The sequence below is a fragment of the Neofelis nebulosa genome, chromosome 3 (assembly GCF_028018385.1).
Source record: "Neofelis nebulosa isolate mNeoNeb1 chromosome 3, mNeoNeb1.pri, whole genome shotgun sequence".
NCBI classification, from domain to species: Eukaryota; Metazoa; Chordata; class Mammalia; order Carnivora; family Felidae; genus Neofelis; species Neofelis nebulosa.
In genome coordinates this window covers 42,913,595-42,940,390 of record NC_080784.1, presented here as the reverse complement: position 1 = coordinate 42,940,390, position 26,796 = coordinate 42,913,595, and positions in this window count along the sequence as shown.

Below are 26,796 nucleotides of genomic sequence, written 5' to 3'. Positions count from 1 at the left end.
GAGTGCTCAATTAGATGTAACCCTTTCCCTGATAAAGCCAATGGTCTAATGGAGAGATCTGCCTCCTGCACAAGATTAAGACCTGTCGTAACTAATTGTCCAGCTGCACAGAAAAGATGGCCAGGAGCCTGGGAATTCCAGCAGACCTACTGGCCCTGGAACAGCCAGGCGATCTTCAAGCAAGAAGAGAAGCTTGTAGGATGATCAAAATTGGTAATGACACAGAAAGGAGAGGAGGGTGTCTGTGTGGGGACATGAGTAGTGGGTTTACCAACAGTGAGGAGGAGAGACACACATGCAAGGTATTTCCTGAGGTCCAAGGGCAGACCCAAAAGAAGCCATGACCATAAAGTGCCCCAGGGTCAGCAGCCTCTGACACAGCCTCTCACAGTGTCCTCTCAAAATGCCCTCAAAGACACAGGAAAAGATGAAAACTTAAAACACCTAAAAGCTAGCACGGATAGCTAATCTATTTCCAGCATCTGGGAAGAATTCCTATTAACTATGAAGCAGATGGAACTGAACTAAAAAATACCCCAGTTGTGCCCTGCTGACAGTCACAGGGTAAACCCATCCTCCTGAAATGTTGTTGGATTCCTCATCTCCACCCCCATCTCTGGCTCCTGGCTCAGAAACACAAGAGTGCCAGGGAGCTATCTATTAACACAACAGTCTTTTTTGATGCATCCATTATCTCTCTTTCTATGTCCAGTCGAAGACTGTAGCATCCAGAAAACATGTGAGTAGGAAAAAGAGCCTTGGGAGTGAGATACTGAGTCATATGAACCCTTAAGTAAAGAAAGAGGCAGGGAGCATGTACTCTGGGCAGTGGGAAGAGAGAATTTCATATCAGTCCAGGAGAGCGGCACTGGAGGAAAGCCTGCAACCACCATGAATTCTGACACCCCAAATCCACTTTGACCAGCATGTATGGGGGACACGCAGTGCAGCCTGAGGCAGTACATAAAGCTTATTGGTATAGATGAATTCTTGTTACAGGAAAAAATGTTTTTTCAATGCCTTCATGAAATCTATGAGGGGAAAAAGCTGAGAATAAGGAAAATGCAATTGAGAATTAAAAAAAAAAAGAAAGAAAGAAGGACACCTGGGTGGCTTGGTTGGTTGAGCATCCAACCCTTGATTTCGGCTCAGGTCATGATCTCACAGTTCATGGCATCAAGCCCTGAGTCAGGCTCTGCACTGACAACGCAGAGCCTGCTTCAGATTCTCACTTGCTCTCACTCTCTCTGTGTCTCTGCCCCTCCCATGCTTGCATGCACCTGCACTCACGCTATCTCCCTCTCTCTCTCTCTAAATAAATATTTTTTTAAAAAAGAAAGAAAGAAAAAAAAACTTACGTCTAAAATTTATCTGCTATTGCAACTGAATAAAAACCTGTGGGAGGATACCTAGGTCGCTCAGTCTGTTAACCATCAGACTCTTGGTTTAAGCTCAGGTCATGATCTCATGGTTCAGTGGGTTTGAGCCCCCAGTCGGGCTCCGTGCTGACAGAACAGACCCTGCTTGGGATTCTCTGTCCCCCTTCTCTCTTCTCCTCCCCTACTCATGCTGTCTCTGTCTCTCCCAAAATAAATAAAAATAAGCTAAAAAAAAAAAAAAAAAAAAAAAAACCTTGGGAAAACTAATTTAGCACTGGCAGAAGGGAAAGAACAGGCTGGGAGAAAAAGATGGCAGCATAACCTAGGTGAGATAAGATTTCAGGAAAACTAAAACTGCAATATCAGAATTCAGATTTACTTGTAAGCAATGAAGAGTGCAAATGCCACTGGGAAAATGACTGCCATAGTTATTTGCAAAACAAATTTGAAGAACTTTCCCTAAAATATAAATGAAGAGGAACACAAAAAACAAATTTTCATTAAAGTAAGATTGAGAATATAGAGCATAGAAAAGCGTATGTGGTTTTGACCGTGTTGGACCTAGTTTACATCCTGAGTGATTTATCTGACACCACCTGCCCTTTGGGCCCTTGGCCACTTGCTCAGTGGAAAACCTTGAACTCTGGTGCCTTATCTCCTTATTCTGCCGGTGCCTAGGGGTCCCTCATGGTGAGGACCATTCCTCCATCATAGGCAAAGCCTCCATCATACCCACTGTGACTGAAGCCGCAGTGGCCAGGCCAGACCCCACCAGACCCCAGAGGCCCTAGATCCTCCTTTCTACACCTTGCATCAGGGCGTAGGACGTGGCTTCCCCAATGAATGATGTTAGAAGAAACCAAGTATCAGAACCTGGAAATGAGGGAGAGTTAACATCTCACAGGGGAACTTGGAGCATGAAAGACAAAAAACTGTAAGAAAGGACAGATCCTAGTCTAGTGACCGGTCCCGAGGTGTGGTACTTCCACAGCCCCCATCGGGAACACATACTCATGCCTATGGAACTAGCGGTGTTATTTTATGAAGCTATAGCCCTCTCAGTAACTCACAAAATTCTGTTTTCTTTCCCTCCTTGCCTCACACTCAACCTTGCCCTCCTGGGATTACACCTTCCTTAGTCTCAGCACATGAACTTTGTCTCAGGCTCTGTTTCCTAGAGAACCCAGACCAGGATAAAGACCATGCACATAAAAGTTCCCACAACAGGGGCGCCTGGGTGGCGCAGTCGGTTAAGCGTCCGACTTCAGCCAGGTCACGATCTCGCGGTCCGTGAGTTCGAGCCCCGCGTCAGGCTCTGGGCTGATGACTCGGAGCCTGGAGCCTGTTTCCGATTCTGTGTCTCCCTCTCTCTCTGCCCCTCCCTCGTTCATGCTCTGTCTCTCTCTGTCCCAAAAATAAATAAAAAACGTTGAAAAAAAAATTAAAAAAAAAAAAAAGTTCCCACAACAAAGATTAGGAAAGAGACCTGATACACAGACAGACATTTGCAATGTTTATGCAAAAATTAAAGAAAAGTTCTTAAAAGACTTTAATCCAGAAAAACAATACACATTTTTTAAAGCTCTATAAATTGAACAAAAACCAGTTGACTTCATGTTTTTCTATAAAAATAAATGCTAGAAGATAACATATACTTCCGAGGGAGAAGCTTGTGTCCCAAGAATATATGAACAGCCACTTTGTTTTTCATGCATGAAACCTTTCAGACATGCAAAAAACAATAGTATATATATATATATATATATATATATATATATATCCTTATATGTTTATTGAATATTAATCTGAAGATATATTATAGCTAACCAGTAAATGAATAAAAATTAATAACTGAAAAATGAAACCTCAGTGATAAAAAGATAGACATTCTTTTGTTATTATCATAAAGACCAACTAAAATGACATCAAGAGGCAGTGTAACAAAAAGGCAGTATTTCCAAACCAGAGAATGTAGAAGAGAGAGAGAGGGGAGTATCCCATGTTTAGTTCCAACGTATATATTTATGAATCTATGAAATCTTATTAGCACAATAAGCTTATCATAGAAAGTAAACATTAAAGAAGAAAAGGAAATGTTTAAGTTTCTCAAAATAGAAGATGAGAACTTAAAAAGAAAAAGTGGAGGACAAATACTACCTTAAAGAGAAAAAAAACCAGGAAGCAAATGTCCCAAGACAAAAAGCCCAGCTCTTCCCTGGTTGTGTATCTTAGTGCAAATCACAAAACAATGTGTTCATTTATAAAATCAGTGTCATAACGAAACCTACCTAACAGAGTTACTGTGAGGAAAAATTGAGTAATGCATGCTAAAGTTCACACAAAGGATGATAAAAATGAAAGGAATTCTTATTATTTTTTTAAATGTGTATTCATTTTTTGAGAGAAAGAGACAGAGCGTGAGCAGGGCAGAGAGAGAGGAAGACACAGAATCCCAAACAGGCTCCAGGCTCCCAGCACAGAGCCTGAGGGGGGCTGGAACTCATGAACTATGAGATCATGACCTGGCCAAAATGGGCCGCTTAACCAACTGAGCCACACAGGCGCCCCTGAAAGGGATTCTTATTCATGAAGGTGCTCATTTTTGAGCTTACAAGTTCTCTAGAAGGAGCACACAGTGCGGGTATCTGTCCTTTCTAGACTGTCCCTGACCTTCTCCAGTGTTGTCCTGCCTCTATCTGTGAATAAGGGATCTGCCGGTGAAAGAATATGTCACGTGGGAAAGTCACAAATACCCCAATTGGATTTCCAGGTATCTAAGTTCTAAATGTAACTGAAGAAAACTACGCAGATGTCACACACCTGCATCCCTGCGATGCAGAAAACACACAGCTCCTTTGCCTGGTTGACAGGCTCCCTGCAGTGCAGCTGCGTCCCAATTTGACAACCTTTTTCTAGATGAACACTAAAGCCAGCCCCCTGGCCAATCCTCCCTACACAGACACGTTCCCGCTGTCGCTGCTGGAGCCCGGCAACCGTCTCCGCTGGCACTGTCACTGTCACGCTCGCGGCTGTCACTGCCTTCTCCAGCCTCTGGAAGCAGCTCTGCGTTCTGCGCGGCCACCGCTGAGGTCTTGGGGACCCAGGCGAGCCCAGTGTACTTCTCTCGTCTCCCGCCAGCGCCCCCTACTGGCAGAATGTGCCTGCGGAGCTGCAGGGGTGCAGGTCTAAGAGGTGCGTTTCTTGGACTTCCAGCCACTGAGATGCGGGAGAGCGCAGTCCACGCCAGAGACGAAGCCAAAGTGTGTGAGTCAAACACCAAATGACCCAAGTGTTAAATTCCACACTTACCGACTGTCAAAGAATCAGCCTGAAACATTGCTCAGTAGATAACTTATTATATTCATATCATTAGAAGTGTTCGTGGTGAATCAACCAGTTTAATATCATTGTATGGGAACAATGATATCTGCTTTGAGGACATCTCATGTTTCTCTTACGCTTTATTTTTTCGTACACACTTTTTTTTTTTTTTTAAGTGAGCTCCATGCCCAACGTGGGGCTCACACTCAGGACCCTGAGATTTAGAGTCACATGCTGTAGGGACTGAGCCAGACAGGTGCCCCTCCTGTATACTTTTTTATACTCTTTATGTTTGGATTGACAATGGTCTATCTTGGGAGTCATAGCATATGATTTTGGAGTGTTCTTTTTCTCCTTAGGAAGTTTTGTGTTTACGAAAATGACAATCGACTGTGAATTCTTCACCAAATATGAAAAAGTCCAGACATTTTGTCTTAAAAGAATTTGTGGCCTAAATTGAATTAAATGATAAAACCTAAATATAGTTTTCCAAGATCTTTTAATGTTTTGAATGTTAAAATACCAACTATAGAAAGATTAAAAGATCAAATAATAAAATCTCTGTTATTCTGTCTCATGGGATTGTCTAAATGTTTATAAGCACTTGCTGTCTCAAAAAATATATAAGCATCCTTCCTAAAATTATGCTACTCACATCCTGTCTCTTAAACTTGTATAGGGTCAGTCTATTTCCCTATTTCTTTAAGAGTTTGAAGGTGCTTGATAATTTTTATATAACACTAACAGTTTTCACAAATATTAATTATTGCAGATTTCACTGATAGAATAGAATTTCCACATATAAAACCCTCGAAGAAATCTTTCACTCCAAGTTACCTGTAGAATGCTTACCTTAAATTAAAGCTAATATTCACTTAATAATATCAATGTAAATCATATGCCATATGAATATGATTAATATTAAATATGCTGTTAACCAATGTGATCACATGATCTTTTTTTAAAGTTTATTTCTTTATTTTGGGAGAGAGAGCATGAGCAGGGTAGGGGCAGAGAGAGGGAGTGTGGGAGAATCCCAAGTGGATTCTCATGCAGACTCTAAACTCATAACCCCCTGAAATCATGACCTGAGCTGAAACCAAGAGTCAGAAGCTTAACCGATTGAGCCACACAGGAGCCCGATCATATGATCTTTGAATTCAGGAGTCCAGAGCTGGCAGAGATGACGTCAGCATGGAGCTACTTGACTTTCCAAAGGCCCAAAGTCAAATAACAGATTTTAGCAGAATATCAAGGCTGAAGTTACTCTTGAGGTATCATAAACTGTGTGTTTTATTTTGTTTCATTCTTCTTAACCAAAACAACAAAACAAAACAAGTAGGAAAACTTCATTCGAGCCCATACCTGCCTGGAATTAGCTGCACTGAACAAAAGCAGCTTGCTGATGAGGCCAGGGCAGTTTCCTCCCCTAAAGAAAAGCCAATCCAGCAGGCAACGCCTGGCCATCCTCAGATCTTTTCACACACCTTTGACAGCCACAGTATATAGGAGGCCTAAGCTTCCAATGCACTTGTTTGTGTTTTCAAGCCAGGAAAGAAAACGTTCTTGGTAGATGTGGAAGAGGCAAGCATATGTGTCTGCAGGAAACTCCTTGTGAAATTTCCTGTCTGGCTGCACACAGCTGCTCAATTTCCCTCTCCTCCTCACCACCCCCACCATCCCCTCAAAAGCCTCTTTTTTTTTTTTTAAATAAGAAGAAATAGTTTGGGGAAAGCATTCCTGGAAGGTACCCCAAGAGGAAGGCAAAAGAGGACATTTCAGATTTGCTGTGCCAAAGTAGTCAAATTAAAAATCTTCTCTTATTTGCATGTGAGACATTACATTCTATTAGCTTCAGTCTGAGAGGACATTCCACCCTCCTAACCTGCTGCTGGTTGAGTTCTGACCCACCCTGCCCTTGAAGTCGTGCCCAGGGCCTTCCCTGAAGGAGTGTGGAGCCCAGGGCTCACCCCACTGACTGCCCCTGCCCCACTTCCCAGCAGGTCTCTGGGAGAATGGCCAACGTACCTGGAATAAGACCAGGACATCACCAGAGGTTTGGCTGGAAGGGAGCAGTTGTGCTGAATTAACTCCATTGGCAAATTGGCCTGTGCGCCTGTTTTTATATCGTCTATGAGCTAAGAATGATTCTCACAGTTTTCATGGTTAAAGATTTTTTCACACTTAGAAGAAGAAGACTATTTTATAACGTGAGAGTTAAATGAATCCAAATGCCATCGTCTATAAATAAATGGCACAGCCATGCCTGTCCGTTTACAAATTGTCTGTGGCTGTTTTCACTCCACGACAGGGTTGTCTCTTGCAACAGAGACTGTATGAACTGTGGAACAGAAAGTATTTACCATCTTTCCCTTTGTAGAAAATGCACTGACCTCTGGCCTTAGTGATGGTGGGCAGTAGTTTACAAATGACGTCTAGTATTTGGAGCTTCAAGCCTCTTTTATTAGCTTTTATCCAAAACACTCACTTGCCACATCATTGTCATGTCAAGGGACACTTCTCAAATCATGGGGCTCTGGTTGTCTCACTTTATCCCATGCCAGGAGATAGCCATGGATATGGCCCAAGTGTCATTCCCTGAGCATGGGTGTTGATAACAATGGTGGTGGTGGTGATGATGATGATGATGATGATGAAGATGATGGTGATGAAGAAGATGGAGAAGAAGAAGGGCACTGTGTTAGGCTTATTTATCAACCCATTCAATCCCCACACCGTCCCTATGAGACAGATACCATTGTTGCCCCCATTTAACAGATGAGAAAAACAAAGGCTTGAAGAGGTGGAGTATGGTAAATTGCCCAACGTCACACAGAGAATGGTGGCACTCAGTGGTAGCCCAGTTTTCCAAGTCCTGAGCCTGTGGCCTTACCATTATGTCAGATTGCTTCTCCTGCTCCCTTCTGAGTCCCAGGAAGCTGTGAGACTCTGTGCTGCTACCATGATTGATTTGGTTCAATCAGACTGCCTACTCAGCACCAGCGTACATGGGGAGATGAGGTAAATAGTGTCAACTGCAAAGAAAGGTGATTCTCAGAAACATCATTAAAGGTAAGAAAATATCAGTCATCCACAACAAAGAAGTATTCCCAGTGTCAAGGGACATAATTTCTAAGCAAAATAATCAAACGCAGTAATTAATTTCCCACACATAGAACTCAGGTACCTGGGCAGATCCAAGTCTTTGTAAGAATGAATCTTCATGATGAATGAATTATGTTCTATACTCATAAATTAATTTTTAAATAAATGTAAATGCTGTTGTGGCTTAGAAAAGAAATTCATTTAAAGGAATTATGGAGTGTAAGTTATTTTTTTTGTCATTATGCTTCCTTTTTTTCCAATCAGTAGTTTCTGAAATTGGAAAAACTGTCATCCTGAATATGCTCCTGCAGAAAAGTGATTGGGGACCACGAATGGAACATTTGGCCTGACGGTAGAACAAAATGTTTGTGATTGATGCTTTCCAAACAAACTCAGGGTACATGGACACTGAATTCAGAGCCCCTCCATTTGCATGAATCTTTCAGACTGAATTAGCCAGCTCAGGCTATGTATATTCACAAGAAATGAATATGGAGAATATTTATTTTGGGTTACATCCAGAAGCTTATTCTAGAGACAGATTATATTTTTGACCAACTACAAAGCAGGCGCTCGCTAACATAAGCTTTCTGTTTTCTAATAATAAATGGCGGCTTCAAGCTGCAGTGAGCTCCCTGTCATTGGGAAGGCATGAAGAAGAGCTGGATATAACCATTTATCAGGGTCACTGCAGATGGGTTTTCCACCATGGGTAAGAGATTCTGATAACCTCTAAGGTCTGTTCTGATTCAAAATCTATTATTCTGAGACCCAGGAGCATTTTTCTGAGACTGCCCCAAAGAAAATTGAATAACTCCAGACACACAATGGCTCTTGTTCATCATTTACCTGTTGCTACTGCCTGCCTCCCTAGCTTTCCATTAAGTTCACAAAGAGTAGATTTGGCTTCTGGGCTGCAATTTAATATGTGCGTAAAAGCGATATGAGGATTCTGCCATCAAGAGGGCTGTAGTCCAAGGAACAGAACTTGCTTTATTAGTTCCTCATCAATTAAACAGGGAAACCTTCGGGTTCCAAAATGAACTCCGTCTTAGAGGCGACAGAGAGAGATTATTTTGTCTAAGGGAACAGAAATCCAGTGAGGACAATGGAGCCTCTGTCTCACATGAGAAAAAAGTGGGGATATCTTATCTGCCTTAAACAGCTATTTCCAATGAGGGAGAAAACCCCCTTGTGAGGGAAGGGATGACAAATAAAATTACTCTGTGGGCTTTCTCAAATTCTACAACCTTCCCCACTAAGATTCGGACACATCCTACTCTTTAGGAACATACTCCTTCTCCTATGAGACTCTTTTTGTATGTATATTAAATATATATATATATATATATATATATATATATATATATATATAGGATAGTAGTATCTTCTTTCCATTGACATGTTGGTACAGAATGAGTTGATAACTACAAGCTGTGATGTGTCTGTGTGCATGGGGATGAGTAGAGAGTGGTGGGTATTTGGTGGTATTGTGGTATACAGTGAAAGGCAGGGACTATAGAGTTGTAATGTTAGAAAATGAGGCTGATGCCTGTTCACAGAGGGCCTTGTGTGCCAGGCTAGATACTCCTGAAAGTGTTACAGAACTCAAAAAGGATTGTAAGAAGAGAATATCTATGAACCATCTACTGGGGAAATATACTCGGATGACCCACAGGCTTCAGAAGCCAAGGGAAAAATTTTGACTACAGATATTAATTTGGGTATCATCAAGGTATAAGTAGTTGATGAAGACATAGGAGGTATGAGGCCATCAAGGGAACAGAATATACGAGGGGTGTAGAGAAAATCAGGAACTTATGAGTGAGATCAGAAAGCAACAGCCAAGTTGGTACAAGAGCAACCAGGAAAGTCAGGAGACCAGGGAGACCCAGAAGACAAGACAGACACAAAGCATCAGAGGACACCACCCTCCTCTCATCCAAACATCACTTCTTCTTTGGAGGATAGGGTGAGAGGGGGAGGATGCCAGCATCCAGGCAAACCTGAATCAAGGGTGACCACTTCTTGGATATCAATTTCATTCTTGGAACTAGAAGAGAGGAATGTTGATGGGGGGATACAGGTTGGAAAACTGGACACGGCACTGGTCCCAGTACCAAAAGTTTGAGTCTGATCTCTGACCTTTTCCATGTGCCCCTGGGAAAGTCACCTTATTCCTCTTAGGTTTCATTGTCTCAACTAGATATTCAGGGTGTTGACTAATCTGCTTTCTACTCTCAATTCAAATGAGTTCCATTTCTATAAGGAGATGAATTTATCAATCATCTCCCCAGCCCAGCTGGATCAACAATCATCATCCTCGTCAGTTGCCAGAAATACAGCAATAAAAATAGTTCTTGGGGGGGGGGGGCGGGGCTGGGAAGACCTCTTACTACAGATAAAGACAGTCCTCATAAAGAAATCCCTGACCACTTGTTCAAATAGCTATTTCTGTGTAAAGAGCAAACATGACTGTAATGTATCAAGACAAGGGAGCTGAGAAATATCAATGTTTCTTCCATCACTTCTTCATGCATCCTGATTACCAGCAAATGGCAGAATCTATTTGAAAATGTTGAACTCATGGTCTTTAGCACACAATACTGCAAGCATGTGATACTGAGATGTGTCAATTATTCATTCTATTGGTGCACAGTATAATATATATAGTAGCTGGTGGAAGAATCATTCGTAGTCAAAAAAGATTTTGCTAGCAGGACGTGCTATCTTGGCCCACCCATGAGTCTTGGTATGGCGCCATTACACCCCTATCCCTAAGGGCTCACCCCAGTCATAATTACCACCTCTCCAAACTACAAGCCTGTGCCTAATTGCCACTTCTTACACACCACTGCCTGGACCTTGAGTGATGATGGGGGAGGAGAGAATCCTCACACAAGAGCTTCCTTCCAGAAACAACAGAATCCTGTGAGGCCTAAGAGTCTAACACCTGCCAGGGGACTATCAGGTCTCCATTCACTGGGCCTCACATCTCTGTTTTCATACTGCATATTCCCAAATATAAACTATTCAGTCTTTTATTGTCTGTTCTTATCACAAGCTGTGGTCTTCTTCCCAAACCTATCACCCACAGGTAGGCTTTTACATTGTCCATTCTGGAATTCCCAGTCCTTGATGATCTCATTCCCCTATAGCTATACACGAATAGTTCACAGAATGGTGTCTAGCCTGGACTGCTCTCCTGAACTCCAGTTGGTATGTGCATCTGAGCACAACACAACCAAAAACAACCTTGCCATCGCTGCCCCAAAGTTTGCTATTCCTACAGCACCACAGTCTCAATAAATGGCACCATCATTGCTCAAGCCAGCAATATGAGAGTCATCCTTGATATCTGCTTGTCATTCCTGCTCTTAACCTCTCTACCTCCAATCCATCCCCAAATCTCTCTTCGACCTCCTGAACCTCATGGTTCCATTCACTTCTCTCCATCTGCATTGCTAGCATGTCTAGATGGACCATCATCTATTACCTGGACCACTACCACAGCCTCCTAATCAGTCCCCTCTATCCAGCTTCTGTCCCCAACAATTCATTCGTCATACAAAAGTGATTTTTAAAGACAAATCTAATTAAGCCATTTTTCTGTTTAAAACCTCTTGACAACTTCCCTTGGCCTTTGGGCTAAGTGTACATCTTTGCTATGGCCCAGAGGCCCCTGAGTCACCCCTGCCTCCCGCATGACCTTACCCCATCTTTGCTCTTTATTCCTTTATTCGCTGCTCTAGCAATACTAGCCTTCTTCCAATTTCTCAATATTCAACTTTAACATCAATTCCATAGAGAGGCTTTTGCTGTATTTCATTTTATAATGCAGGCCCCATATTAACCTCTGTGTCTCCAGCGTCTACAACTGTGGAGGGCACTCGATAAATATATATTGAATGACGGCATTCATGAGTACATGAAGGAGAAATTCACCCTTAACGGGCCCATTGATGTTTCCAGTGAACTGAGGTTTGCAATGAGAATTGCATTTGCTAAACCCAGTTTGTCCTTATTAGTCAGGCCTGGGGAGACCTCAAAGTGAGAGTGACCATTTATCACTCAAACTAAGACACTTTGAAAGTAAAAGTGAGTGCTAAAAACATTTAAATATATACATTTTAAAATTTGCATTTGTTGAATAACCCGCTGGCTTGACTATATCAGGGGACTTATAAAATCATTCTATTTGAAGATAAAATTTTTTATAAAAGTAATTTCAAAAATAAAATTCTATTTCAAAAGTAAATAAAAATCCCAAAATAAAAATATGTTTTAAAAACTGAAATCCATCCAGTAAGGGAAAAATTCACTTATTTATATTGATGATCTCAAATTTGAAACATAACATCAGCAGAATAATTTTCTTTGATACATATTCATGTATTTAAATTAGCCTGTAAATGCATTTGTCACGAATCCCACATCACAGATTTTTCTGATTTTTTTTTCCAAAATGATCTTATTTTTAATTCTTTTACAAAATTGCCTACAATCATCCTCAAAGTAGCATTTTATGATTAATAATATGAAAGCGTTAACACATTAAATGGGCTCTTTCTATAAGCCACAGTATTTTCGAGAAAATATTCTAAGAACAAATTCCATTAAGTGGAGGATAGTCTTTATTCTCATTTTTCTCATATTGAAATGTGGACATATTCCAGCTAAGGTATTTTGACACCTTTTCTTAACCTCCATTCACAGCTTTCTTTGACAAATACTTTAATAAGACAAAGCATCAAATAAATTGCCAGATCTTTTTGGATAGTTGACTATGTCTAGATGCTGCATTTTTGTAGATCTTGTTAATTTTGATAATGAATATGTATTTTTCCATTAAAAACAGAAGCTCCCGTAAATTAAGCTATTTCAAAGTAAAATCAGAGAATATCAGTATTAGCTCTTGTTGACCATATACATTCACATTGCTTAATTTGTTCAGCTCCTTCCTGGTTTTTACAGGGATAAACTTCAATGTTTTCCTATTTGCAAACTTTATTTTCAATAATTAAAACATAACAATTTGCTAAATTTCAAAAGCTAATGGTTTTAGTGTTCTGTGTATTGAATACTCTTCATTAAAGGATTTTCAACAACATTTGAACACAATTCAACTAAAATTTAGAGGATTCATTTCCAAAAATGTAAAAATCATTTTTTGATTGATTCACAAAAGTTCAGACATTTTTGAAGTCCAACTGGTGGCAAGTAATGAAGAAAGAAAGCACAGGTGGACCCTAGTTTGGGAATTGGATGTCAACTTCATCACGACAATTTTGTAGCTCCATTATTCTTTGCATATCTGAAAACATTCATAAATGGAGGCACCTATGACTTCCATTTTGATTGTTAGAATAGGAGAGCTTGTTTGCACACAAATGTAAATTTTCAGTGTACCACAACCAATTCCAAGTAAATTTCTGCTCCATACTTTTTAAAAAATATATATTTTTAATGTTTATTTATTTTTGAAAAAGAGAGAGAGAGAGAATCCCAAGTAGGATCCATGCTGCCTGGAACCCCACTTGAGGCTCAATCTCACGAACCATGAGTTCATGACCTGAGCCAAAACCAAGAGTCAGTTGGACTTAACCAACAGAGCCACCCAGGTGTCCCTCATGGTAAGTATTCTTACCACAGAAAGAAAAAAAGGAAACTTTTGAACATAACAGTTCTATTAGCTTGATCGTGGTAAGATGTGTATACATCTTATGTATACAAGTGATTACATAACTCCAAACTCATCAAGTTGCATACATTGCACATTTGCAGTTTCTTGTATATCAATTATATCTCAATAAAGCTGTTGAAAGAATTTTTAATAAAATAGTTTTTAAAAATTTTAAATGAGTAGAATTAATTTAAGAGATCTACATGATATAAATAAATACACTGATAAAAATGAAAGTGATATTCTTCAGGCTAATTTGAAAATACATTTTCTAAAGCTACATATAGTCTTCTTATATTAACTACATGAGTAGCTTGTGAAGGAGATGTGGACTGTTCTTTATCAAATTTGAGGTTTCTGGTTTTTGGAAGTTCATGGATTCCCTTGTGGCTCCCATAGTGGACATCAAAGGCCAAGGACATTTTGTGCACCTTCCATGTTCATTATCAAATTTCTTAAACAGAAATTTAGTATTTCATTTAATATTAAATATGCACTTAATTTTCCAGCTCACTTAATTTTTCATCATTTTTGCAAACGGACTTAGGGCAAAATAAAAATCATCCAGAAAGAAATCAAATAAATGGTTACATTGTCCCATAAAGGTGAATAACAAAATTACTGTAGTTCGAGCACTTAAACTACTTGCTATCCATGCTGTATGCTGCACACATATTTCACATACATCTAACCTAAAATTTCTCACATTTTCCTGCAAGCCGACAAGCAACCTGGAAGCTTCATCACGCAGGCCACAGCATACATGTCAGCAAACGTGGCTGACACACCAGCTGGTCCCACAGGTGCAGGACTGGTAAGGCTTCTCCCACCACCACTTGAGACCTGAGGAGTTTGCTGTCCTTAGCAGCTCCTGTCAGAGTGTGCTTCATTTTCTCAGTGTTTGACAGAAAACCATTCTGTCTTTCAGCTGGAAAGGCCAGGAAAAGAGAGGAGTTGCTGCTGGTTATCTTCCAGATAAGACCATTGTACATGCATCTTACATCCTGCTGCATATGATCGTAGAGAAATTTGGAACCGCCAAGAGAAAGTCTACTAAAGCCATCCAGACTTATTTTAATGGAATTATTGATAATACTATTTCATTTAAAAATGAAGAATCCAGGGGCTCCTGGGTGGCTCAGTTGGTTGAGCATCCGACTTCAGCTCAGGTCATGATCTCACGGTCTGTGGGTTCGAGCCCCACATCGGGCTCTGTGTTGACAGCTCAGAGCTAAAGCCTTCTTCAGATTCTGTGTCTCCATCTCTCTCTGTCCCTCCCCCACTTGCACTCTGTCTCTCTGTCTCTCTCTCTCTCTCTCTCTCTCTCTCTCAAAAATAAAATTAAAAATACATAAAAACAAAAAAATAAAAAATAAATAAAAATGAAGAATCCAACAAATGCTAAACCAAACTGGATGCTGGGCCCATAGGCACAAAAGGACTCAATCCCAGGCCAACAAGATCTATGCACCTCTTTGTTCTGAACTAGCACCAGACTTTCATCCATGTTCTATTATTTTATATGGGCCAAATATGATGAGAAAAATTTGGAAGATGTCTGCAACAGTCAATATGTATTGTCCACCAACAAATTTTCCATTTCAGGAAGCTGATTTTAGTGCAAAGGAAGGAAATGGAGAAGGAAGGCCAGGAAATAGAGAAGACATCAACACCCAGACAATGGGAAACAATTTTAGAACACATCATTTTTCTGTGGGCCTGTAGAACAAAACAAAAGTGAAAAGTAGCCAGTTTTCTAGGCACTGTTTAAAATTTTCTGTGTGGGAGCCCGTCTTTCCCATCTGATTGGTGGACGTTGATGAGACAAGACACAAGAGAAAGCATGAGAACCATGTAGAGGAGGTGAGTGTGTGTTTTGGTGGTGTTAGGGCAGGAAAATGTGTCATCCCCAAAGTATTATTCCTCTAAAGCCATGCCTTCTCTTCACAATAGCTGATGTTTTCCAGTTCTACCATGAAATATTTCAAAAAACAAAACAAAAAACCTGCCTTCCAAATGTTAAACTTTCCAGTAAATTGATGCTTGGAGCTCGGCATGCTGCAGAATACAGACTAGGTTCCCAGAAAGCTTTGCTTCAACTCCCAAGCTTCCAACAGAGGCTGGAGGATCAGAACCAGTGTGAGGGGTCACTGGAGAGGGTGAAAACAACACTGGCCTTGGGTGTAATCCAAAGTGATTTTTGGCTGCTGAAATTTTAGAAAAACATCATTGTCCCCCAATCTGCACAAACATCTTCTTCCCTCTAGCATTTTCCCTGAAGCACTGCTTTAGCAGAGTCTTGCTAGCAAAAATAACACGTGTCTTGTAATCCACCCCAGCCCCTAGGGCATCCCCAAAGTTAGCCGTCTGTCTCTACAGAAAGTGCCAACTCCCTTTTTCCCCCTCAAAGGGAGTTGCTTCAGTTCAAGTCAAGAACTTTGGATGTTGTCATTAGCAGGATGAACCTGGCTTTCAAACTACCTAGAGTCAGAACTCATCAGTGCAAACTTGGTTGATCCCAAGCTCACAATAGTTTCTTTGTCCTGAATGACGTTAACTTTGGCTATGGTTACTACACAGGGCACGTAGGGGAAATTAAGGGCTGAGCAGCTGAACAATGGATGTGAATGCTTTCCGGGCAGTAAATTATTTTTAAAATTCTCAAGGCAGGGCGGCTTCATCATTTCTACCCTTTCCTCTGACAATTGTGCTCAACCCATGGGTATCTGAAAACTAAAGTACAGAATTTGGCTTCAAATATTTTCTATTACAGATATTCTGGTAATACACAGGAGTCCAGTTCCTCTAGCCACAAGTAAGCATGGCTTTGTCAACTGGTCTTTTGTTACCCAAGAGGATCAATATGATCAGAGCGCTGGAATCTACTGTCAGTGGAGCCACAAAAGTGCTGAGTGACCATGAACCACAACAGATCCCTCTCTGCCAGCTGCCCCAAGCATGCAGTGAGGGTTCCAGGCTCAGGGATGCAGGGGGACAAGCCCTGACAGATCCTCAGTCCCCTGAGGGCAGAGATCCAATTACCTCATTCTCATGTTCACCATGTTATGAAGCACGCACGGTGAGTGCCTGGCTCACAGCAGATACTCAGCAAACATCTTCAACTGAGTTCACTGCCCTCTTCAGAGGGTCTGGTGCCACAGCAATGACTGTGTACTATCTATCAGAATAGATTCACATTTTATTTGAGTAAACCCACACTCCCAACAATGGGAAATTCGATTAAAAAGCACAAACATTAAAAACAAAACAAAAAAAAAGCACAAGCATTTTTCTTTTTTCTTTTTTTTAAATTTTTATTTATTTTTGAGGGGGAGAGAGACAGAGTGAAAGCAGGGCAGGGGGCAGAGAGAGAGGGAGACACAGAATCCGAAGCAGGCTCCAGGCTCTGAGCTTTTGCATAGAGCCTGATGCGCAGCTCCAACCCACAAGCCCTGAGATCATGACCTGAGCCTAAGTAGATCTCTCAACCATCTGAGCGACCCAGGCGCCCCAGGTACAAGCATTTTCAAACACGATAGTTTAGACAGGATGCAATTCTCATCATACCCTAGACTGGGAAAGGCAGACTGATAAGGAGGCACTACAGAAATAGGGGAAAAATAGAAAGAGGGTATAGACAAGGAAAGGCAGAGAACAGAATCAACAAGAAGTAAACAACAGAAGTCTTTTTCCTTAATTCTCCAAATTTTTCTTTGAAAGGAGCTGAGTTTCTCAACTTTTTGAAATGTTAACATTGTTTTCTGTGTTGGCTTTTCACTTGTGAATAGGCTGCAAGGCAGCTGAGGGTTGAAAGGAATGGACTGTTTCTGGGCTGTTTCTCCTATTTGTGCCCTCAGGGCCTGGCCCCAGGCCTGGACCACAGAGCTGGCGGTCAATTTTTCTTTTTTTTTTTTATTAAAAACATAACTTTTAGTGAGCTTTCACATATATTATCTGAGATTCTGATAAATGGAACTGCTGCCCATACTACCCCCGAACCCTTACCAAATCGGTTGGCGCTCCCCAGAAACACAGCGCTGCCAGCTTCACCCCAGCAAGAAAACACAGTTCTTCCAAGAGGAGCAGTGGCTGGAATTCACATTCCATGCCTGGAAGTCACATCCTGGGCAGGCTGGGTAATTCTTATCGACCACGCTGTGCTCTCTCCGCTGTCAACACTTGAAGATCACAGATCGCAGCCACTTGGGGGCGAGGAAAGCTGAAATTAAAGATACAGTTGACAAAGACTCAAGAGCTCGACTGGGAGCATGTGCAGCCAGAGAGACTCAGAATTCTCTGTAATTAACACAGCAAGCGTCAGGGAAATGGATTTGTATTGCTTTTGAAGCTCATCCGGCCACGTTGAATTAAATCAGGGACAGGGTGCTGGTTTGGAATCCCTGGGGAAAGGGTGTCAGACTCATGGAATCCAGGGAGGAAGCTGAGCCTCGTAGATACTTGGGACTGCGGCTGCTTTATGTGTCCACAGCCATGAGAGTTTGGCCCTGCTGAGGAGTTTGGTGCAAGAATGGGGGAAGCCCAATGTCTGCAAACATTGCTCTAAAGCAGGTATTCTCATCTGAATAACTGGAGGGGCCTTAGAAACTATTTATGCCTGGGCCTCACTCTGGAGATACTGATTTCACCGGTCTGGGGTACAGTCTGGGTATCTACACTGTTTTCTTTTGTGTTTGGCTTTTGAAAAGTTTTATTTAAAAATATACATATCATTTAATTCTGAATAGTTATTATATGTATAAGGCATAGAATTAAAAATGGACACAAGGACAATATTATAAGTCTCTATCCAATGTCTGTCCTTAGCCACTCACTTCTCTCAGAGACAACTTCCAGAGATCATGTTAAAACAGATAAGAAATCATATATGTTTACATATAAAGTGGAAGTGTAACATGCAGTTTTCCTACCTGCAGAGACGTGTCACCAGCAGCTGCATGTCCTGTTAAATCCAAGGAAAACCCATCCCAAAATATGTTGCCTCTGCTCCTTCTACATGAACCACCTCACTCCCTTTAAGAGGAAGATTCCTGACTAAATAAATCAGGAACTTGTAGCAGGTATGTGTGTGTGTGTGTAGCCTTCTCCCCTTAATCCCTAAATCCCCTGAGATGCTGCACATTGATTACATATGGCCAGATGCTCTACATGGGATGCGGGACACTTAGCCTAGAAGCCACAAGAGCGGCAGATGAGACCAAAGCAAGGATGGCAAAAGAAGAGAACTCAAACTCTCCAAGTTTAGAGAAAGTCTCTGTGATGGCCTCTGGTTAAGGGCCTCATCAGCTCCTGTTCAAATCTCACCCCCCACCCCCAGTAGGAATAAAATACAGGAGCAAAGACCTGGTGGGTACAATGAAGACAGAACTTCAATCCTGGGAGGTTAGGAAGACAAAGCAGGAAGAATGGGGCTGGGAAAGCAAGGCAGCATCAATGCTGGTGGTGGAGGGTCAGCAGCCAAAGGCCTGGTACAGTGCCTGGGCCACTGAGGCAGCGAGGAGATCATGTGGGGGAGAGGGAGCTACTGGCAGGACCTGGGGGGAAACTGGATCAAAGCAGGAGCCAGGTGGGAACAGTATAAGGGGTCAGACCCTAATGCCTAGCACACGGTTGGCTTTCAGGAAGCATCTGTGGAAATAATGAATGACAGTTACAGATTCAATTGTTTCAAACCACCCTTTCTGTGATCATCATCATTATATCTCTCCCTTATAGGATTCATATAAGTGCTAGAAGATTACTCATAAGGTAAATACTTTTCCTATGTATTTTGGGATGCACTGTGATCCCTTAAAAAGATACACTGAAGTCCTAACCTCCAGTACTTCAGAATGTGACCTTATCTGAAAACAGGGTCTTTACAAAGGCAATGAGCTAGAGTGGGCCCTAATACAATATGATTGGTGTCATAATAAAAAGGGGAAACTTGGTTGCAGAGACTGATACGCACAGAGGAAGGACCATGTGGAGATACACAGGCTGTGTGGCTGGGGGGATGTAGCTCCAGGACAAAAATCCCCAAGTAATGCTAGCACCCACTGGAGAAGAGGCAAGGAAGGATTCTTCCCGAGAGCCTTCCGAGGGAGCACAGCCAGGTGAACAGTTTGACTTCAGACCTGTGGCCCCCAGAACCAAGAGAGAATGAATTCCGTTGTCTTAAGTTGTCCAGTTTCTGGGGCTTTGTTACAGTAGCCCCAAGAAACTAGCACATCTGTTCAGGTGAAATAATCAAGGGACAATGACATTATGTACAGTGTCCAGGTTCACCCAGGTGGGAAGTGGGCCCATTGCTATTTTCGCTGTGGTCTTATTTCTGCCAGTCTACCTCACAGCCACAGTGTAAATCTCCAGAAAGATGTATTTCCCGTCATGTGTAACCAGACTCGGGTAGACCCGATGTCATCATTTCAGCCAGGATTCTGCAGCCCAGCATGAAGAGACTCTCATCATGGGCTGGTGCCTGAACAGAGTTTGTTTTTTTTTTTTTTCCCCCACCTGGATGATCCACTGTTTCTTGCCCATGTAAAAGGAGATTTTTCAGTAGGACATTTGACCCCATTTCATTTTGGAGAGAGATACAGAATCAGGGTATTTCTGGGACCATCATTCCAAGGGAGAATTCTCTTCAAGACAGGGTGAATATAAAGGTTAAGATCACAATTAAACTGGGTAAACAATTTCCCCTTAAAAATACCAGCCTCGGGGGGCGCCTGGGTGGCGCAGTCGGTTAAGCGTCCGACTTCAGCCAGGTCACGATCTCGCGGTCCGTGAGTTCGAGCCCCGCGTCCGGCTCTGGGCTGATGGCTCGGAGCCTGGAGCCTGTTTCCGATTCTGTGTCTCCCTCTCTCTCTGCCCCTCCCCCGTTCATGCTCTGTCTCTCTCTGTCCCAAAAATAAATAAAAAACGTTGAAAAAAAAATTAAAAAAAAAAAAAATACCAGCCTCGGGGCATCTGGGTGACTCAGTCAGTTAAGCATCCGACTTCGGCTCAGGTCATGATCTCGCGGTCCATGGGTTCAAGCACCACTTCAGACTCTGTGCTGATAGCTCAGAGCCTGGAGCTTGCTTTGGATTCTGTCTGTGTCTCCTTCTCTCTCTGCCCTTCTCCACTTGCACTCTGGCTGTCTCTCTCAAAAATAAATAAACATTAAAAAAACAAACAAACACCAGCCTAAGGGTTACTCCCAGGGTGACCAACATGGAATTAAGGACCTAAAGAAATAGGGCTAAGTTCAGGAGCTTCCCTGAAGTAATGAGGAAGAGGCAAGTCTGATGAGTGAACTCACAGAAAAGTGCTCTTTTCTTCAAATGCAGAAACAAAAAGTGGGGTGAAATGTGAGTAGAGCCAGGGTAGAGTGGGGCTGGACTGGCACCTTTCAGGGGCAAAGGCAGGAGAAAGGGCAGGAGGGTCCTCAGCACTTCCTGCCAATGGCTCTGTAGTAGCCTGAAGCTGGTCACTTCTTCACCATCTGAGAGAACTTTTCTAGGGTAAGAGCTATAAACAGCTCCCCACAACATGTCCTTGTCTGCCCCTGATTTCTCTGCAGAGGGGGAGCAGCACATAGCAGGCATGCACATAGCAAGCATTCACTGAACGGAAGGTCATGTGGAATTTGCAAACAATCCAGAATGGAAGGTCATGTGGAATTTGCAAACAATCCAGAATGCAAAAACCACAACAGTACCAAAATGTCACCTCCATCAATGGAGTCTTCCCAGTCTATGTTCCTTTTCACTTACTTTAAGTCATGAGTAGACAACCACTGCATCTAAGGAAGAAACTAAGGAGGGGCACCTGGGTGGCTCAGTAGGTTGAATGTCTGACTCTTGATTTCAGCTCAGGTCATGATCCCAGGATCATGGGGTTGAGTCCCTCATTGGGCTCCACACTGAGTGTGGAGCCTCCTTAATATTCTCTCCCTCTTTTCCTCTGCCCCTCTCCCCACTTGAGTGTGCATGCTCTCTCTCTCTCTCTAAAATAAAATTTTAAAAATAAAATAAGAAACTAATGAAAAGTGAGCATGTTTGTAGAGTTTATTGATCAAGTAAAACACAACCAAGAAAGTAACATGTTTACTGTATATAAGTATTACCATATTACATGGCAAATGAGCTTAAATTGTCAGTCGTGTTCATAAATGACTGCTATTAATAATATTCTTAGTGAGAAAACCAAATTTTAAAGTGTCGTTTTCTTGCTACTCTGCATTTTTATAATTGACATCAATGATCTTTCCCCTGTATTTCCCAGGCCTCATTTAACCAAGTATCCTTAGAATCTTTAAGTTAAACTGAAACTCAGAAGTATTCTATTTGAGCTACTTGTTAACACAGAAAATCTTCACTGTAAACCCTCATTAACACCACCTTACGCACATACACTTTCACGCATGAGCGCGCGCACACACACATGCACACAAACTGTCCACAAGCAGCTACCTCCAGCTCACTTTCCGAAAATAGATGTCCTAGGAGCTTGAGAACCCAGATTTCAGAAGCTCTGGGTCTAGGTCCATGGATAGGCTTCCCAGAGGTCATGGTCACACACAGGGAGAAGAAATGAAGGGAAGAGATGCTCCAGGAGAATCTTGTGTACGTGGGAGTTTTGCATTTGGAAGGAAGATGAGGTGGTTTAGAACTAAGGGGGGGGGGGGGAAGGGGAGAAGAGGGGACAGCCTGGTACCCTACTGTCTCCTCTAACCCAGCTGTACCCCCAGATGAACCACGGCAGATTTATTTTCCCAGGAAGCCTTGGCCACAATGAGTTCAGTGGCCAGGAAAAGCCTATCTCCACCTCTCTAAAAATATTACCTTGCTGATGCCATATGTTGTTCTACCATAGGCAGAGCACTCCTGGACCCATTACAAATAAAAGGCTGTTATAAGCAAATACCTAGGAGGCAGAACTTAATTGGTATGAATGAGTTCCTGTTACAGTGTAAAAAAAATCAGATATTGTTGATATTTTGATAAAGCCAGCCAGATGGAAAAGAATTCAAGCAAGAGCAAAACAAAAAAGGGAAAGGTCAGGGAGGAAGAACTACGGACTTCGGACTTTCTAATTCAGGATTTGGCTGACCATTGATTTCATTTCCAAATACAACTTGGATTTTTTTTTGTTCCCTGAGTTTTAATACATTTCTAGTACCTCCACCCTTCTGTCAGAATACCCCAGTTTTCTTTCCTAAGCCTTGTGAACCTGTGGATCCATTTTACAGTATTCCTTACTATGTACCTTGTATTGTGCTTTGGGAGTATTAACTACCTCTCTCACTAAACCATGAACACCTTAAGGGTACACAGCATCTGTGCCTAACTTCTCTCTTTAAGATAACTTGGGGTATAGCAGAGTGGGCAGAAGGGATCTGTTGTCAGGAGTCCTGAAGACCACCCTCAGGTTCAGTGATTCTCCAGAAGGACTCACAGAACTCAGAAAATCTATTCTACTCACAGTTATATTTGGAATAACATAAAGATACAGATTACACTCAGCAAAGGTAAACGACACATAAAGCGGAGTCCTGAAGAGAGAGACCACGCATGAGCTTCTAGTCGTCCTGTCTCCATAGAATTATACAGACAGTGCACAATTCTTCCAGCAAACAATGTGTGACAACACCACGAAGTATTGCCAACCTAGAAAGTTTACCTGAGTCGTGGTGTCCAGGATTTTCATTAGGCATCAGTCACATAGGCATGGAGTGCCCACATAGTCGATCATAGTTTCTCAATCTCTAGCCACACCAGCAGTCAAATTGATACTGTGTGGCCCAAGGCCAGCAGCATATATCACATTGTTAGCATAAATTATCTGTTGTGGTTCAAGACCCCACTGAAATAGGGTACTTTCATCAGGCTGGATATTCTGAGGGCTTAAAGGTCCCAGGAGCAGTCGAGAGCCAGAATTTCTTTGTGGTGTGTATGGCTTGAATGTTCCAGACCCACCAAGTCAACCTCTATTGCAAAGGATCAAAGGAAGAGAAACTCTTTACCATGAGTTCATGTGCTGACCAATCACAGGGTATTTTAATCAGGCCCTGCCTAACCTTATAACCTCTCTTGTAACTGAGATCCAGTTCTGGCTGATGATGTGGTTCAAAACCTCAGGAGCTTCCAGCATGAAATATGAAACTGGCAACCATACAGAGATAACAAGGAGAGACCAAAGAAAGGGGCAGACCTCTCCAGATTGGTAGGTGGCAGGTGGCAAGGGAATTTATATATAAGGCTTGTCTTGGCAAATAGATTTCTGCACCTGCCCACCAGCATCCAAAGAGTGCACCAGTCTTACATAGTGGCTTTAACTGGGTTCAGTCACATGGTCCAGGTGATCTTGGCAACATCTCTCTCTCTCTCAAAGCCATGTGCATGAAATAGCTCTGCTGACAGCAATGGTAAGTAGAATATACCTTCTAAGGAAAGGGGAGGGAGTGAAAAGCCTCTGAATGCCCAGGCCCAGGTCTCAGGTCAACTGGTAGTCATGTCCTTTCAATAACCTGCTTGAACAGGACGGAGTCCCCATAAATGAGACCAGTTAACTTCTTGGTCTTGAACATTTAAAATATTATACTTAAAAAAGGATAATATCTCCAAAGGAATATGTCTCATTTTGGGTGAAGTTTTTAGTTGTGAGTTTAATGATTTTTCAGGGCAAAAGTTAGAAAGAGACATAAGGGCTTATGCTTCAATATGCCAAACATACCTGCTTTCACCATATGCAGTGAGACTCCACTACAATAAAGGATTGAAAATATAAAATGGAGTAAACCTGTATCAAAGAGAGAATTCAAAATACCTCTGAAAGAAAGTGGATGGGAGTGAGTTAATGAATAAAATAGGCCAAGAAAGACCTGGCCTGGATGAGCAGTTCTCAAAGTGTGTAACTCAGAACACTAGAGGCCCACCAGATCCTTTCCCAGGGTCCATAAGGTCGTGGTTATATTTTCATACTAACACTAAGATGTTATTGGCCTTTTTTCACTTTGTTGATACTTGCACTGCACAAAAGCAATGGTGGGTAAAATTTCAGAGGCCCACAATGGATCTAGGCAGTAGACCAAACCATACTAGTAGTCATTGCATTATTCACTCCCGTGAACTTGCAAACAGACAAAACAATTTCACTTAAGAAGGTTATATCAATTGTTACATGTTGAAACAGTAAAGGCTTATTAATTTTAACCCTTAGTTTTGATGTAGAATAGAAGAATATACACAGTTATCTAGAAAGTCTATTAAAATATTCCTCCCTTTCCTAGCTACATATTTGTGCAAAGTCAACTTTTCTCTCTGTATACTTCAACCAAAATAACTTATCACAGAAGGTTGAATGCTGAACTAGATAGGAAATCCAGACATTAACTCAGACACTCAAGAGATTTGCAAAAATGTAAAACAACGCTACTCTTCTCCCTAAATTGTTTTGACTTGGAAAATGTAGTTATTGTTCATGAAAAAATATTCTTTTTCTATTAACATGTGATGAGTTTATTATTATTATCTAAAATAAGTGAATACATAATTGTTTTTTCAATCTCTAAGTTTTAATTTCTGGTATGGTAAATATTCATAAATATAACCCAAATAACAAAAGGCTCATTGGGGTCCACAATAATTTCTAAGAATATAAAGGGTCCAGAGACCAACATGTTTGAGAACCTCTGAACTAGATCATGCCTCACAGAGAGTCAGTCTCTCTGGCAGTCTACCTGGAGATCTTGAGGGTGAGTCAACTCAAAGGGTAATTCTGGGAAGTGGAACTGAAAGCCAAGGATTGACAATAGGTCTGTGTGGAGGACAGGTAAACCCCTACTTCTTCTCCTTCCCCCAACCCATAGACCTTTCCAAGGTAACCATTGCTTCACTTTGCTCATGACTGTCCTGGTCTTTTCACTGGAAGTCCCACATCCAGGGCAATCCTTTCCAGATGTGAGAAGTGCTGATTTTCCACCATAAGTGTGGGATACCAGGGGGCGGGGAGGAGTACAAACCCCATACAACGGTCCCTAAAATAGGGGCTGAAAGCAGTCCTATCTTCAACATCAAATAAATATGGCACAGATTATTTGCCATCCACTGTCATTTCCCCTGAGTGCTGATGTTGGTTGGTAAGGGTGATTTCTGGTTCGGAATGATGGATCTTCCGTTGTTTTGTCACCCTGAGTGACATGGTTTATGTGTGCAATTTAAGTGCACTGTAATTTTGATTTTCCTTCTGGAGAACTATTGTTCTTTGTATTGAGATAGTGCTAGTTCAATTTTTCACATTGTGAGTACTTTGATCATGTTTTCTAAGAGTTCATACAATCAAAATGAGAACAATTACAATACGTATACCCTCATGACCCAGACATCACTGAATAAGAAGGTTAAATGGCTATGGTATGTTAGTGACAGATGGAAGGACATGGACAACTGGCTTAGGGAAGTCAGTAACCAAAACAGAGCATACCACACAAAATGCCAAAAAGAATTCAGGTACAGTGAAGAAGTGGATCTAAAAGCACACGTAGAGACTGGATCTCAAGTATCCAGGATGAGACAGGCTCATCCAGAATGAGACAGGATGTATTTCTACAACCATTCAAGGTTTTCTGTTTCCCCAAAGGACACCACTGCTGTGACTGCTGAATCATCTTGAGTATACCATGCAAACATGCACACATTACTGTACCCTTGATTGTTGTATTAAAAAATTGAGTGAAGTCATATTCTGATTAAGAAAATGCAACTGAGGGGCGCCTGGGTGGCTTGGTCGGTTAAGCGTCCGACTTCGGCTCAGGTCACAATCTCGCGGTCCGTGAGTTCGAGCCCCGCGTCGGGCTCTGTGCGGACAGCTCAGAGCCTGGAGCCTGTTTCAGATTCTGTGTCTCCCTCTCTCTGTGACCCTCCCCCGTTCATGCTCTGTCTCTCTCTGTCTCAAAAATAAATAAACGTTAAAAAAAAATTTTTTAAAAAAAAAGAAAGAAAATGCAACTGAAATGCCCTGGAGGTGGACAAAGAGCAAATTCTGATAAATTTCATGTTGGTCTCATATACACATTCTGTGAGATCCTCCCAATGATCATGCTTCCCACTGTATGTATATCAACAATTGAATTGCAATAAGTAAAAATTCTCCCACCCCCCATCTCTTGGTTACTTCAATCTTAAAACTAGAATTTCAAATCACCTTAATCAACAATCTTGTCCAAATAAAAATAGATTTTGCTAATCTATCTGTATATTCAGCAAGCCATGCAAGCCTATATTTTGGCAAATTCCATTCAGTCTGTAAACTGCTTAACAAAGA